This window comes from Anser anser, assembly GCF_964211835.1.
Source record: "Anser anser genome assembly, chromosome: 5".
NCBI lineage: Eukaryota > Metazoa > Chordata > Aves > Anseriformes > Anatidae > Anser > Anser anser.
In genome coordinates this window covers 20,332,478-20,350,314 of record NC_139725.1, presented here as the reverse complement: position 1 = coordinate 20,350,314, position 17,837 = coordinate 20,332,478, and the positions used below count along the sequence as shown (strand labels likewise).

Genomic DNA, 17,837 nt, shown 5'->3' with positions numbered 1-17,837 from the left:
CAGAAAGCCCTGGGCTGCACCAAAAGCAGCGTGGGCAGCAGGGCGAGGGAGGGGATTCTGCCCCGCTGCTCTGCTCTTGTGAGACCACACCTGGAGCCCTGTGTACAGCTCTGGGGCCTTCCAGTACCTAAAGGGGGCTACAGAAAAACTGGTGGGGGACTCTTTGTCAGGGAATTTGGTAATAGGACAAGGAGGAATGGTTTTAAACTGAAAGAGAGTAGGTTTAGATTAGAAATAAGGAAGAAAGTCTTCACTCAGGGGATGGTGAGGCACTGGAACAGGCTGCCCAGAGAAACTGTGGATGTCCCATTCCTGGGAGTGTTCAAGGCCACATTGGATGGGGCTTTGAGCAACCTAGAGGTGTCCCTGCTTGTAGTAGCGGTGTTGAAACTGGATGATCTTTAAGGTCCTTTCCAACCCAAACCATTCTATTATTCTACCTTCTTCCTAACGTGCAATTCCTAATGTGTGTGAGGCTAAAAAAAGGCCATTTTTAAAGAGCCATGGTTGTAGTATAGTGTCCTGTACCTTGCTCAGGTTCCCCAGGGATGGTTAAAAGAGTGCTCTGATAAGAAACTTTTGTTCCCTCATCTTATGGAACCCTTGTGACAGAGGAGAGGAATGGATGGGCCAATGTGAGTCACAACAGTTGGAGAAAGTGGAGGCAGCGCCCAGACTTACCCAAAGTACCAAGCTCTTTCCTGATGTGCCTGGGGAACCACTTACCTCTGGCTCTGTACGACCTACAGCCTATGCAATCTACATGCCACCAAATGAAAGCAGAAGAAAATCATTTCTATCCCAGAGCATAGTTACTTCTTTCCTTCATCTGGCAGGATACTTTTTCCTGTTTATCTTCACCCTGCCTCTTTGGCAAGAAGTACACCGTCAGTTCTGAATTGCTATAACCTTGTCTGACTGACAAGGACAGAAAGAACTGCGTAATGCTTTCTCCTCCTCGGGAAGCTCCAGTCTAACATTTGCTGGAAGCGTTGCTCACAGGGAAGTAAACCGGGATGCTTCTGTGGTGAGGAAATCTTGCTTTTAATGGGGCTGCATCAGCACTTCTAGTGCATTAATATTTTTATTAGACTGTATACTGAAGTACTGGGAAGGACGTGCATTAGTGTGGATCAGCATTTCTGAGCTGTGGTTGTGTTTTATAGAGGTTATCAACAAGACACTGCGTTTGAAAGCTCTGTTGATCTGTATCAGCAGTTCAGTGCATTAGTGATTCATGCAAATGCCTAGGCCCTGGTATCCAGGGAGAATAGGGATGTGTTGCTGTGTGTCGCTAATCCAAGTATTATTATCAGCCTTTGGCTTGAAGCTGAAGTTCAGAACTTGGTGGATATTGATTATCTGATGAAAACTTTTTTTGTTTATTTTTTTTAGTGAAAAGGGGGAAATGAACATGGCAGTGAGTGATTATTTTTGCTTTTGAAATTTAATATAGTAAACAGGGAATCTTTTTGGAGGAAGGTAGAAATATATTCAAGGAGCAGCTATACAAAAATCCACTCAACTTTTAAGGATTGTATATGGCATGGTATCAGTTAGGAGTGGAACCAAAAATTCAAGTGGAAGATACCTTGACTGGAGTGAGTGAGACAGGTAATTGTTAAGGTCTGAGATGAGGGACACGTGAACTGGGTCCTGGGTCCTGTCTGGTGTTGAGGGGAAGATGCAGAAAGGAACAAAATCTCAAAACCCAAGAGTATAGGGGAGGAGACAGAACTGAATCCTGTCCAGAAAGGTCACAAAGAGTCCGGTAATAAATAAAAATATATTATGTTATTATATATATATGTATTCCTTTCAGATGTTACAAAAAATAGTCTGATAGGAATGGGTACTTGAGACCAAGAGAAACCGAAGTCATTTCTGATTTCCTGTGTAAGAGAATGCAGTGCAGAGATCCCACTGTAGGGATTCAGGGATGCATAGTGCTGAATTCTGTCCCTAGGTATGGGCACGAATGTCCCATTAATGGGGATATTTTTGTTCATATCCAAACATTGTTTACAGATTTTTAAGAAGTACAGAATTTTTTTTCTGCTTTTGCTTAAAGCTTTGACATATTCAGTCCCGTTGAGCACCACGTTGGCAGAATGTGATGTGCAAAAGAACAAAGTCCACAGAGGGTTAGTGCTAAAGATCCTTCAGTGCTTCTTATCCAAATAAGAGAGGCCACACTTCACGGTTTCAGTACAGATTTTCAACATGGGAGGAAAAAAAAAAGGAAAAAAATTCCACATTTAATTTTATTTCTCCTTTTTTGGTCAGTTCAAAAGGTAACATTGCTGTCTCCTGTGATTTCTTCAGAATTTCAGGACACTTTCACCAACACCCTGTTTCAGCTTGTATTCAAGCCCCAGTGGAGTCATGGCACTTCAGTATGAGTTTTAATTTAAATGTGCTCTCAGTGTTTTGCTTTGGTTCCCTGTATCAACTCTTTTCCTTAATAGGTGTCTATTATGCTATTTCCATCTTGCCTTTCAAAATCCAGGCAAAACCAGAGTATGTTGACTTGTAGTTTGTCCATATTTTGGCGCTGTAAACAGGTGCAAAAGCTCTAGGTTCTTTTAAAACTTTAAGTTCTTGTGACACAGATGAAATGAAAATGTGTAGGCTCTGTAAAGAGGACACCTGGGAAATCAGGCAGGCTGCATCTCGTAGTGGATGCATTAATCCTGCTATTTCCACTGCCGAGTCTGATTCTACTGGATATAGATTAACTTCATGGGCCATCACCTAAAGAGGTACTGAAGGATCGACAGGTTACTACCAGGGGCTTTGGAAAGTGCTCTCTCAAATGCCCATTGGAGAGCATGGGAATTTAGATGTGTTGCTTCTTTATGGGAAACCAAGAGCCGATCTGTCAGCCTTGGCTGCAAAGCAGCCGTCATCTGGGGGCTTTTTTTTCCCGTATCCCCCATCAGGGTAAGCAGCAGCAACGGCAGGAGCAGCAGCAGCACTGCCACTCTGTTTTTTTTTTCTTTCTCTTGAGCTCCTTTTGCTGTGCTTTTGGGATATCAGATGCATACTGGGTATTCAGAGAAAGATTACGCTGTTGCTGGCATGCTGTTCAAAAAGGCAGAGTGATCCAGCGCACTTGCCTTCATGTGTCTGCATCAGCATGGTGCCTGCCTCTGTGTTGCCAAGCCCCGAACAAAACAAGGAGTTCTTTTCTCTGGTTCTCCTTTGCAGCCCTGTGGAAGTGCCTGGTTGAGGTGCTCATCATTTTAATGTGCTGGCAAATCACTTCAGCAGACTCAGAAACTCTCTGTAACCCTCCCTCTACCGGGTCACTTCTGTTTGGGTATCTCTGTGTGCAGAGACTGCAAGCAGGACATACGTAATGTAGGAGTGCACAGGGATTGTTTATCGGCTCATGCATACGGTAGAGAGCTGGGACAGAAGCGCTAGCAGGCCAGGCCGGCAGGACATCAGTAAGTTCTCCAGTGCTGGTGCAGAGCCCCAATGTGTGCGGGTTCGTTACCAGTTAGTCATCAGCCAGGTGGGCAAGGGCTGGCATGCACTGCTCCTTCAGCTGAGCTGCTCCCTGACCCATCTTGCTGAGTTGCCGTCCCTGATTCTCTCTTTTTCCTTAGGGTTTTATAGCTTCTCATGTCAGTGTTTTTCTTGAGTCACTGGCTAGTAGCGTTTCCCCAGTTTCATTTCTGTCTGCGTTTCCGTCTTGCTTGGCTTTAGCTTATGGACTGTCTCACAACCCAATGACCATTTTTTCACAAGAAAGCTGAGCCCAGATCTCGTGGCTGTCCTGCACCAGGCTGGGTGCAGGCATCCGAACCGCAACATTGGAACTTTAAAAATGCTCTTTTTTCTACTTTTTTCCCCCATATGATGTGTTTAGCAGTATTTTGGCTAACGTTTTCTTTCGCTCGTTGAAATGATTTCCTGAAAAGCGTGTCCTTGTCCACATACTAAGTGAACAACATCAAACCTCTTGCGGTGCGTGTAGAAGAACTGGACTGAGTCTCCACTGTGGGTATGCAGGTAGAGGAATAAATGGCATGAGTGTCAGTAATGGGAACGAAGGAGTGAAGCTTGGCAAAGATCACGAGCAGACATGAAAAGGGGTGCTTTAAAGTGTGCAGAGAGCAGTGGGATTGGAGAGAGCCTTTGAGCATCTCAGATAGCAAGAATCCATTGAAAGTGCTCAGAGACTTGAAAAGGAAAAAATACCGAGGGTCCCGCGCTTGCAGAAGAGAGGCTGTCCCAAGTGAAACATCTGAGTGAAGGCCTCCAAAGACGGAAGTCAGAATCAAACCTGATTTGTATTTCTCAGGTTTGCCTCTCACATCTACTGTTGTACTTTAAGAATGAAAAAATACGATGTCTTTTGTGGCTGGAGGTGACCCTGACTACTTAAGCTCTTTTTTTCTTTATTTTATCTTTGCCATCATCCACACCTTGTGTTCTTCCTCCCAGGTTCATTTTTTATTGAAGCAGGATTTGCATCTTTTGAGCCAGGATTCCCTAAAAAGCGGTTTGTTTTCTGGTTTGTTCTCTGGTCCCTATGCTGTGCTAGTGCTGAGTGCAGCCTGCTTGTCCCCGCTGTGGAAATGTCAGCTTTGCAGAGGTCGTCCTCCGGGAGCACGCAGGTGAGAGTGCTCCTGGTGCTGCCAGGTGATGCTGATTTCTTTGGAGAAATGCTGCCAGGCAGTCAGTTGCAAGGGAAATGATGACACAGAATAATCTCCCGATGAGAACTCATATCAGGAAAGTTTGGCAGCTCCACAGAGCAAGCAAGAAACAGACACTGAGATCCTGAGTGAAAAACAAAATTTAAACAATTCCTTTGTAGAGCCCGGTTCAGGCTGCGCTTTTAGCCTATCTGTGATAGCACTGTGCTTATCATTCGGCTTGGCAGGGCCTGTAATGCTGTCAGAAAGAGCCAGACGTTCAGGTGTGCTCTTGTGGGCACAGAGACACTTAGACACACAAACTAATTAATGTGAGGCTGGGGTTAATCGTGGCAGACATATATCCACATAGGTTTGGAGAAGAGATTCATCTTAATAAACTCCAGAGGAGGCTCTTTCACCTGACTATATCAGGAACGAAGAAAGACTAAACTTTAGGCCTTACGTGCACAAAGCTGGGCAGCGTGAACAACCCGGCAGGTAGACCAGCAAGGTCACAGCGCCTGTCTGAGGCTGTGAGCATGACTCACAGGAGAGGATCGCCCCTCAGCCTGCAGAATCGGGTACACCTCTGGACCTGTGTGACTGGTTCCTCAGATCTGAGTAACCGCTCCTTGCTCTTCCTACGTGCTTTGCTAATACAGAGAGCAAATAAAATACCCAAAGGAGCTAGATAAATTGAATTGTGAAACAGTGATTCTTCTCAGTCCAATCTGTTGTCTGTTTTTCCTGTTGTCTGTACAGTAAATTGAGTGTTATTTACGTGCTCAAGAGCACTAAAGGAAAAAGAGACATTATGGTAAATAATTCTGTACTCAGACGCTCAATCAGAGATCTCTATATTAAGCCCAAAGACCAGATAGTCTGAAGAGTTGCTTTTCTCAGGAAATTAAACTATGCTACTGGCAGAGAGCAGCAGAGATGAGAAACGTATTAATTGAAATACGTCCAGACGATTCTATCAGGCAAACTATGCACTGTGCAAAGGAGATAGGGGAAAATAAAATAAAAATTCCCCCAAGGCTCTCAAAAAATTCCTTTTCAACTTGAGATCAAGTGGATCTGCATGCTCTTGAGCATCCAAGTAACGCTCAGCAGCCAGCCCTGAAGAAGAAGGACTCTTTCGCAGAGCACAGCAGCAGCTCTCCATCCAGTGCCCACAGCTTTAGTTGCAGCCGCTGTGGTGCCTCAGGGCAGGAAGGAATGCTCGGGCAAGGGAAAGGCACAGTGTGCCTCAACAACCAGGCACCGGTGGGAAAATCCTTCCCAACTCTGGCTGCAGAGCACGCAGCCGTCAGCGCCAGCAAGGTTCTCAAGGAGCTTTTAGCTCAATTTCCCTGTCCTCTGTTCCCAGCCATTTAGGCCAGAATGTTTCTCCCAGAAGCAGCATTAAGGTACATATTTGAGCGTCTCCAGATCCGAGTAAGCTTATCACCTCTCCTGGTAATCGGTTTTAATAATTAATTATACTTTTACTGACAAATCTTACCCTGTTTCAAGGTTAAATCCGACTAACTTTAACTTGCAGTCCATGGATCTTGCTATGCCATTATCAGCGGGATTAGAAAGGCTGCGCTATCAGATCTCTGTTCTATGAAAACAGTGTTTCACAGTGTTCAATATCCTAAATACATCAAAAGCTCCTTAATTCTTACATTTTCAGGGTGAGCCTTTCAGCTCCTAGAACACTTCCATGATCCTCAGCTCCTAGAACACTTCCATGATCCTCCTTGGCATTTGCTTTCAGGTGGCCACAACCACCGTGGTGGCTGTAGAACAGAACTGAACGCACCGCTGTAATAATGATCCTCCCAACGCTGGAAGACGGGAGTTGCTTCTCAAGGTTGTCAGCCTCTGTAGCAGGCAAGCTTGCCCTTTTTGCTGGTTTGCTGTTCTCAGAGGTTGTTGTCTAATGGCTCTCTGCTAAAACCACCGAATCCTTCTCTCAGTCACTGTTTCTGCAGTCTTTCATGAGACAGACCTAGTACTTGCTGTTCCCACAAGCATGAGCTTCCCAGAGGGTGTTAGTCGTGTTCAGTGATGACTGTTTCCGTAGGTCAGAGCTGCTGCTGTGGGAGGAAGGTCTGTGCTGAGCTCGAGAGTGAAGGGAGGTGTGGAGAGACAGAGCTGGAAAGACACATGAGGATGGGGCAGGAGAGCTGCCTGCTCCCCGCTGTGCCTGCAGCACAGCTCCCTAGCAGCTGGTTTAGGTCAGGCTTTAACCGGTTGCTCTGTGTTTCTTCCAGGCAATAAGGTATAGTAGCAAGGTTAGAAATATAAAGAAACGCACATTAAGTCCCAGAACATGAAGAAAAACTGCACTCACATACACTTGGGAAGGCTGCCTTCCAGAGTGTATCTATAACTTAATCAAAACTACATGAAATAATGGGGGAAATAGTTGGGATGAAATAGTCATACCCATTTGCAAATCAAATATTTAAAGGTTTAGCAGATAGGAAAGCTAATCACTGCTCAAATTGACTTACTGAAAACTGTGAGCATCGTTTATGCAATGATAACACATGGTTGGAACCAGCGATGAAGCAGAAATATGGTTTGCCAAATTTAACACAAATATTGAGCAAAAAAAATCTGTGTTAAGAATTTTTTGATCTCTTCATTATGTGATACCGGGACAGAATGGTCACAGGCTGGAGTAAAGCAGGGTGTGATTAAACCACTTCATACTCAACTCTGAATTTTTAAGCAGGGAAGAGAAGGCATTATATAGTTATTGCTAAACCACTCATGCACACGTGTCTGCCATGAAATCCGGGGTTTCTGGGTTTCTAACGGTTTGCAGGAAACTGTGCAGTAGGGCATTTGTAAATCTAGTGAGGATGTTTTTTGAATTATTACCTAGGAAAGGTTTTTTTGTGGTGGTGGTGTTTTTTTTTCTTCTAACAGTGTCATCCATTAAGAACGTAATAGATAAAGCCCTTCTGTATAGTAGCCATGGGAATTCTGGCTGGTTGCCTCTGCAGTCTTAATTCACCTCTTTGTGCTCAGGCGCTTTGATACAGACTCAAATGAGGTGCTCACAGTTCTGTTTTGTTCCACAGAGCCTTCCTCACCCAGGACACGGGGGAAAGTTGCAGCGTTGTGCAGGGAATGAGCCTGATCTCCGCAGAGCCCTTAGCCTGTTTGCAAACTCTGCGGTGAACGAGGCCAGGGATTGCTGAGAGGCAATGGATGAGGCTGTGCAATGCCAAAGTATTCAGAGCCACAGTTTGCACGTTCCTAATGATGCGGGTACTTGGTGGGATGTAGGCTAGGCCAGATTTGCATAAATGCTGAGCATTCCCAGCTGCAAGTGCATCCACTTGGATCTGTGCTTTGCGTGTACAGGGGGCCATAAAAATGATAAATACTTTGGAAAAGCACACTCTGGGGATCTCAAGTTTGTTGATTAAATGTAGAGTTTTAGCTGTTTCGGCTTTACTTGCTGCTAGCTTTCCTTCCATGTCTGCCAAAAAAAAGATTGTACGAGTGCCAAATATTGTAATAATATTGAGACAAAATGTGAACTTTGCTGCTGCTAGTTAGTATTACAAAGACCTGGAGGGGTGGTGCAGTCAGGACTGGGTTTTCATGGGTGTGCAGAAGTCAGATGCGGGGCAGCACATTGAATGTGGAGGTTGAGAAGAACTGCCAGGTGACTACAGAGTCACTAAGTGAGCCAGGATTCCTACGGAAAGAGTTTTTGGCAGTGCGTCCCAATGCACGTGTGCTGGAGAGAGACCTCAAGTGCGACAGGCAACCTGTTATTATCTGGCTTTGCAATCCTAGCTTTCATGTGTTGGAGGGTTTTCTTTCTTCTTTTTCTTCTTTTTCTTTTAATTTAATAAAAATATGTCACCGCACTTCCCTGACTATTTGTTTGACAGGAAATAAAGACATTTGTGCCATTAATGCCTCAGGCAGTCCGGGTGCAGCTGTGCAAGGAGGTAATATTTCTCTGTGATCCAAATGAGTCATTCAGGGAGATTACTGTACACAGTGTCATTCAACATCACTGCTGATGCCTGATGGAATTAATATTGCTATATATATCAATAAGATCAGCAGCAGATAGGTTCGATGTTATTAATAGTATAATTAGCAACTATGAATTTGTGTCGATGTTGCAGTACCTTCACCGTTAGCACATCATGAAAGCTAGCGCTGTTAGGCAGCGGATGACAGGTGCTGAGTCAATGAAACACCTGCTTGCAGATAATTGTAGCTTTAGCAGCCACTTTTCGTTTGGTGAATGGGATCCTTTTTTTGTCTAGGGCTTACTGTAATGTCAAGGATATCAAAAGGAGCCATCAGAAAAGACACTTCAGAATCCTCTAATCTAGCTCCAGGGATCTTGCAGGTCTGCTCAATGCACCTTTCCTGCTAGTAGCTGATTTTACCCGTTCCTGAATATTTACAGTAATGGTTCCTGCCCAGCTTCCCTGGAGATGCTATTCACTTTTCTGTTATTCTCCTTAACTTACACTGCCGGCTTACCTACCAACTTCTGAGACAGTAATTCCCTTCTTTCATTTATACATTTATGTTGTTGCCCTGAAGATATTTATAGAATGTGATTGTGTTCCCCTTGAGTCATCTCTCTTCTAAACTATTAGTTCCTCCAGCTCTTCCTTCTGTGTGACCTGTTTGCCTAGTTTTCTGGGTCACTGATGGAGAAGGGGAGCTGCCTACAGTGCCTAAATGGAGTATGGGTCAAAGGAGAAGGGACTATAGCTGAAGACTAACCTTGAAATGCATCAGAATTCTTGTGATACCAGAACTGCCTCTCTTACACTCAGTCCCTGCCAAAACTGTTGTAAATTTAACTTTGGTAGATGCTGGTTCACACTGTTGGTTCTCTGTTTAGAAAAAACCTTAAACGTTAAATGAACCTCAGTTGTTTCAGTTCATCTTTATTGAAATAGGTGTTCACAGCCCTTCTGAATTTAGCTTAGAAAATAAGCTTATCATCTACTCAGGACTTTGATTCAAGAAGGAGGTAACTTTGTACATAGGCCTTTGTGCTAAGGCTGCTTTTACTGTACAGAAATGACGTAGTACAGCTGGTAGGTTTCTTACTAGTTAGCTTAGGTACCGGCTGTAATCCAGCTGAGACAACATGGGGCTCAGCATGACTGTATTTTTCTAGAGTGAAGGTGTGCCACACATTTGTATGTCGGTGTGTGTATATATACATACCCTATACTATAACTGTGTGCTTAGTGCAGAGCGTCTTGCTAAAATAAATGTGGGTTACCTACAAAAAATCAGGTGTACAGAGGGAGAGGGCAGGGTCTATTGACCTTGTAAAAATCAAATTTTAAGGCCAAGTATTTTTGTGTTCCAGGATATATTAATTTACTCTGGCATCCCTTCATTATGTCTTCATCATGTGCGTTTGCTACGTTCCAAATAAGATCAAAGGAAAGCAAATCTCTATCATCTTTCAGTTAAATAAATATTTAATTTCAAAAGAATAGGGCAAGCAGTGCATTGGGTGTGTCGTTCAGTCTGAATCTGATGGCCCTGACCTAGTTCGTTGTTTGCACACAGTCCTACTTACGGAACATCCTAAATTACAAATGTGCTTTACTTTGGAAAGCGCTTCAGCAGCAGTATCATGTCAAGTACAATAAAATATGATAGCTCGTATGAGATTATACTGTCTTTGTGGGAATGGTAGAACAATGTCTGCCATAACATAAATGCATCTGTTTCATACACTGCTGCTCCTTCCTTTAGTTCTAATCTGCTTTTCCAGAAGACCAAGGCATCGTGTACCAGCTGAATAATAAGTCTCAGCCTCTATTTGCAGGTGACTCTTTCAAAACGGCTGCCTCAGCTCGTGCGACTTTATCTTGGCAGATTCTCCAAGTGCTATTTGCTTCATATTTATCGTGAAATGCAAAGTATCTTTCTCAGCCATGACTGTGTAAAATATTCCATGCGTGGTAAAAGAGCTCTCTCGGTCGTGCAGTAATCGGCGCTGGGCATTACAGAGTGTCGTAATCCTGGTGCTTGTAGTGACCCCCAGGCAGAAACAGCCACTGCTGTCAGATCCATTCTGAATCTCCAGTGTGTACACGGAAAACTATGTGGCTGGTAACTGCTCTAATAAATTTTATGGTGATTGTCTTTATGGCTGCAATTTAACAAAAAGGCAGAAGCTCAAAATACTGAAATCCACAGTACTGGCTTATATCAGTTACTTATTCCATGCAGTTCTTGGTAGACCCTCAGTATTGTTTCTGGGCTAGCTTCTGCTTTAGTCTGTGTCCTGCAGAACTGGGAACTAGCCTGGATGTCGGTTTCCACGCTGACTTTACGGTTGGCATTCCTTAATCTCTAGTGGAAGAGAGAGAAAGAGTCCTATGAGTGCAGCATCAGTATCGTGACACCATTTATGATTCACTGAGGCGAGCTTTTGGGATTAGCAGTGGTGAACACAGAGAAGTGCTTAGAGAAACTTTCATTTCATTAATCAACATACTAGCTATCTCCACTTCCAGACAGGCAAGAAACTGATCTATGGAGCCAAGAAAGTCAATCTGCAGCTTGAGACCTTTCGTAACTGTGCAAAGAACAAAAGACCATCCTCGCAAATCTTATAATAGGGCCTACTTTTCACTGAAGCATTGATCTTCATTTCTTTAGGGACGAATCGGGACAGCCTAAACATATATGTAAGCGTGAATGTCGTTGTTGTCATCAATGTGTGCTGAAGTATAATGAGAGCGATGTAAAATATATGTTAAAAACAAATGCTATGCACGCCCTCCAGATTTTATCTGCTCTATATCAACTTCTCTTGCACGTTAATGCTCCTTGTATCCTGATTAGGGGTGCAACCTCATAGTGATTATGCCATAGATTAGGACCAGTGAGTGAGAAAACTCCACAGAAACACACACACACAAAAGCAACAAGAGTAACATCATAAACCACAGTCTGCTTCTATAGGTGTTACTCATAGAAAAATATCGCAACTCTTCACACTGTTATTTTCTGTGTATGAAAACATATCTATTTTAATTTAGATCCTCTCCTCCTCTTTCCATCAAAGGAAAACCAGGTATTTTGAGAGCCTCTTCTTCTTACCTGCTTATTAAAATATATTAGCAAACATTAACAGTGTTATAAACAAACACATTTCAATCTGTCCTCCCCTGATAAGGATTAACACACGCCAGGCATTCTTTCTCTGTTCGTAGCTGCCTTAGAAACCAGTCTTTGTGGCAAACCTGTAAACCAGTGATTCAGGCTGCTCTGCGCTGTACCTACTGCTGAATTGTCTGGGAGCTTTGCCTGGAAACTCAGCCCCGCTTCTGCAGCACTACAGCAGGGGGGAGTCCTCCTAAGTTTTCGTGACCAAGGCAGATATATCAGCAGCCCAAGCCAACGGAGGAATCATCAAACAAATTAATCCAAGCAGAGCCCGGTTATCTGGCAGCACAGAACCAGGGACCTGTAGGTGTAATGGAGACTGCAGAAACACGAATAGCTGGCTTCCCTCTGAATGAGCAGAATTTGTTGAATGGCCTTCTTGTGCTGCACGTTGCAGTGATTATTGCGGTCAATCATTGATCTCGTTGGTGTTGTGAACAAACAATGTTGTGGATGCAGAACAACAAGGGGAGGCAAGGCTGCTGGGGAATATGTGGGCATCTGGGAGTGTCTGAGCATCTCAGGAAACACTGCTTGTTTGTTAAAATGCTGCTGAAGGGCTTGAGCACGAGCTAGACCTTGATGCCAGTCACCCAGTGGATTATTTCATTTCCCTGTTGTGCTGCAAGCTTTGGCATCTCTCAGCATCAGCAGGGAGACAAAGCAGAGCCTACAGACACCGAGGGCGTTCTCCAGTGATGCAAGAAGCAGTGAGGTGAGCCGAGCCATCTTCGTAGCATCAGGAATGCAGCAGCTTGGCCACCCCAGGGAGCCAGAGCTCCTCCAGCACTGTTAGGCACATTCTGGAAAGCAGTCATGCTCAGAGAGAAGATGGAAAAGGGGAAGGTGAGGAAGGAGCTCAGTAATGTTAGCATGCACTGTTTGTTCAGGACCTGGAACGCCCATTCAGATGTTGTGTGAGCAGCAAAAATCTGCCCTGCATCCGTACACTGGAGGGAACGTAAATGGATTGTGTGTACCAGCCCTCATTTCTTGGGATCTAATGAATAAGGTTACCTGGGGCTCTTTCTAAGGTGCCTTTATGGCTCTTTTTGATATTTAAAGTCTTTAGTAGGCTCTTCAAGCTGAATCCTCTAGAGATGCATCACAGAAAGCACAAAAAACATTTAAAAAAAAGGAGGTGGGGTGGGGGGAATTCAGTTGTAATTGCAAAAAATAGTAGTAGGATACTTAAATTACTTTCTTAATATCGTTGCTTTTATTTATTTTTTGAGGAGAAAAGGGCCTCTTAGGATGAGGAGACTCCAGAGATGATATAACTGTGCAGCGCAGACTGAAGCAAAGGTTTCTTTGCTGTTCTATGCTTTCAAGAAGTGTGCGATAAGGTGATGGTTCAGGAAGAGAGGGCTATTATCACCACCAACCTCTTAGAAACTATTTCATCCTTCAGACCTTTGGTTTCTTTTCAAGTAGCAGGGGGCTCTTTTAGTGTCTTTGGGGGAAGTTGCAGAGGGCCTGTCTGAGGGGTAGGAGCAGCCAAAAGAGCCTGGAAGAGCCTAAAAGCCCGAGGCACGGGCTGAGGGGCACAGAGCATGGAGGGAAGCATTGCTAGCAGCATTCAGCAGCACGGCTCCTACGAGCACAAAGCTTCCTTGCTTGCTGTGACGGCCGCTCACAGCAGAAGGCATGAATTGAGGCATCAAAGTCTCTTTGTTTGCTGAGCAGATGGAAATGTTTGGCTACTTTGTGGATTTCTTCTTACCGTCTGGACTGAAATTGCCCTTGTTTTCATAGCATCCAGAATTAATATTTCCCAAAGTTGCCCCTTAAGCAGAGCAAAAACACTCTACAGCGTATTAACAACGCGAACGTAGCGCAGTAAATGGCTTGATACATAACCCAGCGTGGTCATTAGCCAGCTGCGCGTGTACCACAGCGAGCGGAGGCGGCAGGAGGTAAAGCAGGGGCTGAGCTCCGAAGGTGACGCTCTCCATCCCGAGGGCTAACGGAGCTCTGCTGGCCTGCGCCTTGCGGTGGGCAGCGCTTCTCCATCGGTCCATCCCGAGGGTGCTTTATGCCATTTCCAGAGGCCTGTAAGCCGTGGGCTGGCTCGGCGAGAACAAGCTGATGGTACAGCAGGCGACAGCTCCTGTATGATAATCACAGATCTGTTGGCCGTGGTAATTCACAAACCTTCCTAACGCGCTGCCAGTCAGAGCTGGGCAGGTTTATGCCTTGTGATTTACTGCCCTCGGAGCTATCTCATACTGGCCTAATGGCTGTATCTACCTATTCATCAAACTGCTTCAGCTCTGTAAAATTAGAGAAAGAGAAAATATTTGATCATAGAGCCTAGAGAGTTTTTGTTAGCAAAAGTTTACAGCCACGAGTTATATTGGCAAAATTTTTACATCCACAACAAGTTATATATGTCATCTTAAGTAAGTGCCAATAAAACTTTTGTACTGTGCCACAGACGCTAGCATGTATTCAGAGCATACCCCAGGACCACCGCTTCTGTTTTAGTATCTGCACTGCCTCTTCAGCTGTGGGAACCCAAGAAATGGGTATGGTGTTGGTCCTGGAAGCTTCTCTCGTGAGCTCTGCTGTGCAGCTGGCACACCTGCGCTCGTCCCTAGGACAACTCCGATGTTTGACTGTGACCCCAGTGGCTGAACACCAGTCGCAGGTGTCCAGGGGCACTTTTGTTGAGCTAGAATGAACGTGAGCCAACTTGTAGTAGTTTACCTAGTAAAAGAAAAAAAATTAAGGGTTTGCTGATAGTTCATAGGAAGCTCTAAAGATGTTTTGCTGGAGCATAAAATAACATTCAGATGTCCTGGAGATTTGGTTTTCACATTGGAATATACTTTTATGGCTGTTTTTCAATATGAAGGGCACTCCGTCCAGGTATTTTGGAAGGCTGTGGACCAAGAGTTGTTTTTCTTCTTTTTTTTTTTGTTGTTATGTTTGTCAATGAGTATTTCATTCTCTTCCATGCAAGCACTCACTTATAACCTGATCCTGTGAGTGCTCACCATGCTAATCATAGCAATGATAGAAATGCTTTATTTTATTGTCTGCTTTTCATCTTTTGACTGCAGATGGTTTAACAAAGGAGGTCACTGTCGTCACTGTCACTTATAGGTAAAGGCACAAGGATGATCATGAAATGTTATAGTCACTCATTCACAACGTATGTGGCAAGCTGAGAAACAAATCCTGTAATTCCAGCATCCCAGGCCTGTCTCCCTAACCTCACAAAGTTTGTGAGAAGACTCAGAGGCATAGAGTTTGGAGAAGCTTAACTGCATGCTAAGCCAGTGATTTTTGTGTTGTACACTTTAATTTATGCTGCACAGAAGAGCACAGGGTAGGTCTCTTTTACGGATGCTTCTAAATCTGCCGGACACTCCAATTTGTTCCTGACTACAAAACGTCAATCCTCTGCTTCTCTATTTATGATGGAAGGAATACTGAGCTGTTAGCATGATTAGTTATATAGCAACCATTTAAAATGTTATATATGCAGGGCTTCATCAGAAGGAGTTGGGGTGTGATACAGAATCCATCTAGTAGAGCCCTAGAAGGAGCTAAGGATGGGTCTGCTTCCGTGTTCCCAGGTGGGGACAAGACAGTTCCAGGAACAGCAAGGCTCTGCAGCCCTCGCAGAGCAGCGCCGTGCCGCAGAGGTGGCACTGCAGCCCTTTGGGAGCAGCTGGTTGAGAAGGACCGGAGGGGAGCGCCATGGGAAGGCAGACTGATGCAAAGGGAAGGTAGGGTGAAGGGAGAGTCAGGAGTAGGCTGTAGCTGCTTGGCACGTGTTTTTCTGGACCAAAAGCCAGGGGCAGGCATTGGTGGAGGTTCCCCATTCTTCCACCTACACACCTTGACGGCCCCAGAAGTGGTAACGAGTGGTATATCTCAGGCAGAGGTGGGGTTGGACACTGGAGATGTGGCTGGCTGATTTCTGACACAGGTTGGAACTGGACAGGTAAAAAGGAAACAAATCATATCACTTGATAGACAGATTTCTCAGCGATGTTTTGGCTTGGTCAGTTATTGCTTACAAAGTTGAACAGAGTCAAAGAGATTTTTTGAAAGCTCAGTGTGAATTCAGTGAGCAAATAAATAGCAGAGGCAGACAAACATCTTTGAAGGAGCAAAAACATTTCCTGGTAGATAGATACCTGTAAGCAATAAAAGCGGACAAGTTTTCTGTCAGGTCTGACCCTAACTACTATAAAGGAAATGCTGTGAGCTGAAGCTAAAGCTTTCGTGGGTGTTTCATTCAAAGAAGACAAATGGTTTGCCTTTCACTCTGTAGTATCGGACCTTGTGGAGTGCAAATTAGAGATGAGACAATGTTAGATACAGGTTTCTGGAGTATTTGAATTCTAGACTTTGCTCAAGTCTGAAACAAAGGTGGAGTTTCCTAACCTGCGGATGTGTACATGCTTTCACACCCAAAGTGCAGTGGAATTAAGTTGGATTGAATATTTAAGTTCATCTCAAGTAAAAACCTTCTGTTGTCTTGGGGGAAAAAAATCTTGGAACAGCGGTTCCATGCTACAGGCTCTGAGATACCCACGCTGTATGAGATCATTGTAAGAGGGAGAAGAAAACAAAACAGGAGCTGGCTTGGAGTGAGATTGAGCAAACACCAAGCTGCCAAATGACCATTTTAGTGCTGCAGTTGTTTGCCTCTGCAAAATTTCAAGGACAGCCATCAGACAAGCTTGCTGGAGAGCAGTCCTGTAAAAAAAGGGAGGTTCTGTGGTGGCAGCTTCAGTTTGCAAGAGCTGTGTTTCGAGGTTAGGCAGTATTGCTTTACTAGAAGCAAAAATGCAGATTTTATAATAAGCAATTCTTGTATTTAGTCTGCTACTATTACACCACCTTTTATGAAGCATTCCTGTGTAGGGTTATCTCATACCTGTATGTGCCTCATAGTTCTGTAGGCACCTCAGATGAAGGTTACTGTGCTCACTGTATTTTTGTATCCATTCTCTCTCTCCCCTATAAGAGATGCAGGCAGCAGTGGGCAGCTTTATGATGGAAAAGCTGTTGTGCTCTCCCATTGTAATGACAGTAGAGAAAAAACAACTAGGAAAGGTAAAAAAAAAAAAAAAAAAGTCTCTTTTATTTAAAAGACGGTGAATACGTTCCCCTTTATCAGTGGTAACAGGCGTTTCTTGGAGAGACAGTTTCCAAGTTGAATGTTATGTTCCCAGAAGGCACGAATATGACTAAGTTGTAAGCAAGCATTCCCTGAAAACTCCTCTCGGCCCACAGGGTTTGTGTTATTTTTCTTGCTGTTTCATCGTAGAATGCCTCCCTTGTTTCCAAGATCGATTATTATGTTCCTCTGTACCAAAACCCCCTCAAAACCTGAAATCATCCAATCAGACAAGTATTTGTGGCAGAACCACTTAATTTCCCAGAATTTGTATCCAGCATCATAAAGCAGAGCTGGTTCCCTCATGCTTTGGCCAAGGCAAGGGTTCTTCTGGAAACACTGAGTCTTGATATAAACTTGGTTTCCGTAAGTCACGTTCTTTTCAGGTATTTGTTCTGGTGCTCTCACCTCGGCATTAGTCAGTGAGCACTGAAATAGAGCACAACTCACGTGGTGCTTTCCAGGGGCGACAAATAACTCGCAACTGGAGAGGTGGTTACCTGACATTATACGTCCAGGTGTATGGTGTGTGCTCTCAGAGACCTTTCCACGGTAGTCCTGATGGGAAAGAGCAGGAAAGAGGGGTGTTTATTTGTTGCTTTTGTTTTCTCCATAGCCACTACATAACCCTACACGGGAATGCTTCATGAAAGGTGTTGTAGTAGTAGCATGGAATTTGCATGGTAGGGCAGAATAGTTTTTCAGATGCCAGGACTGTATGTTCTCACTGGGATTGCATATTCGGGGGCCTAAGGCTCCAAAAGACTTGGTTTGTGTTGTGGTGAGTGCAGACTTTGCTGTTGATCTCATCACGATGTCCTTGCCAGCAAACTAAGAGGATATAAAAACCTCGCTCTCTT

At 44.3% G+C, this 17,837-nt stretch overlaps 1 protein-coding gene across 9 annotated transcripts in view; it reads left to right on the top strand.

The window, feature by feature from the left end:
- TSPAN4 (tetraspanin 4) overlaps window positions 1–17,837 on the top strand; it is a 411,936-nt gene that overhangs the window by 287,814 nt on the left and 106,285 nt on the right. The gene's annotated exons all lie outside the window — the stretch shown is intronic.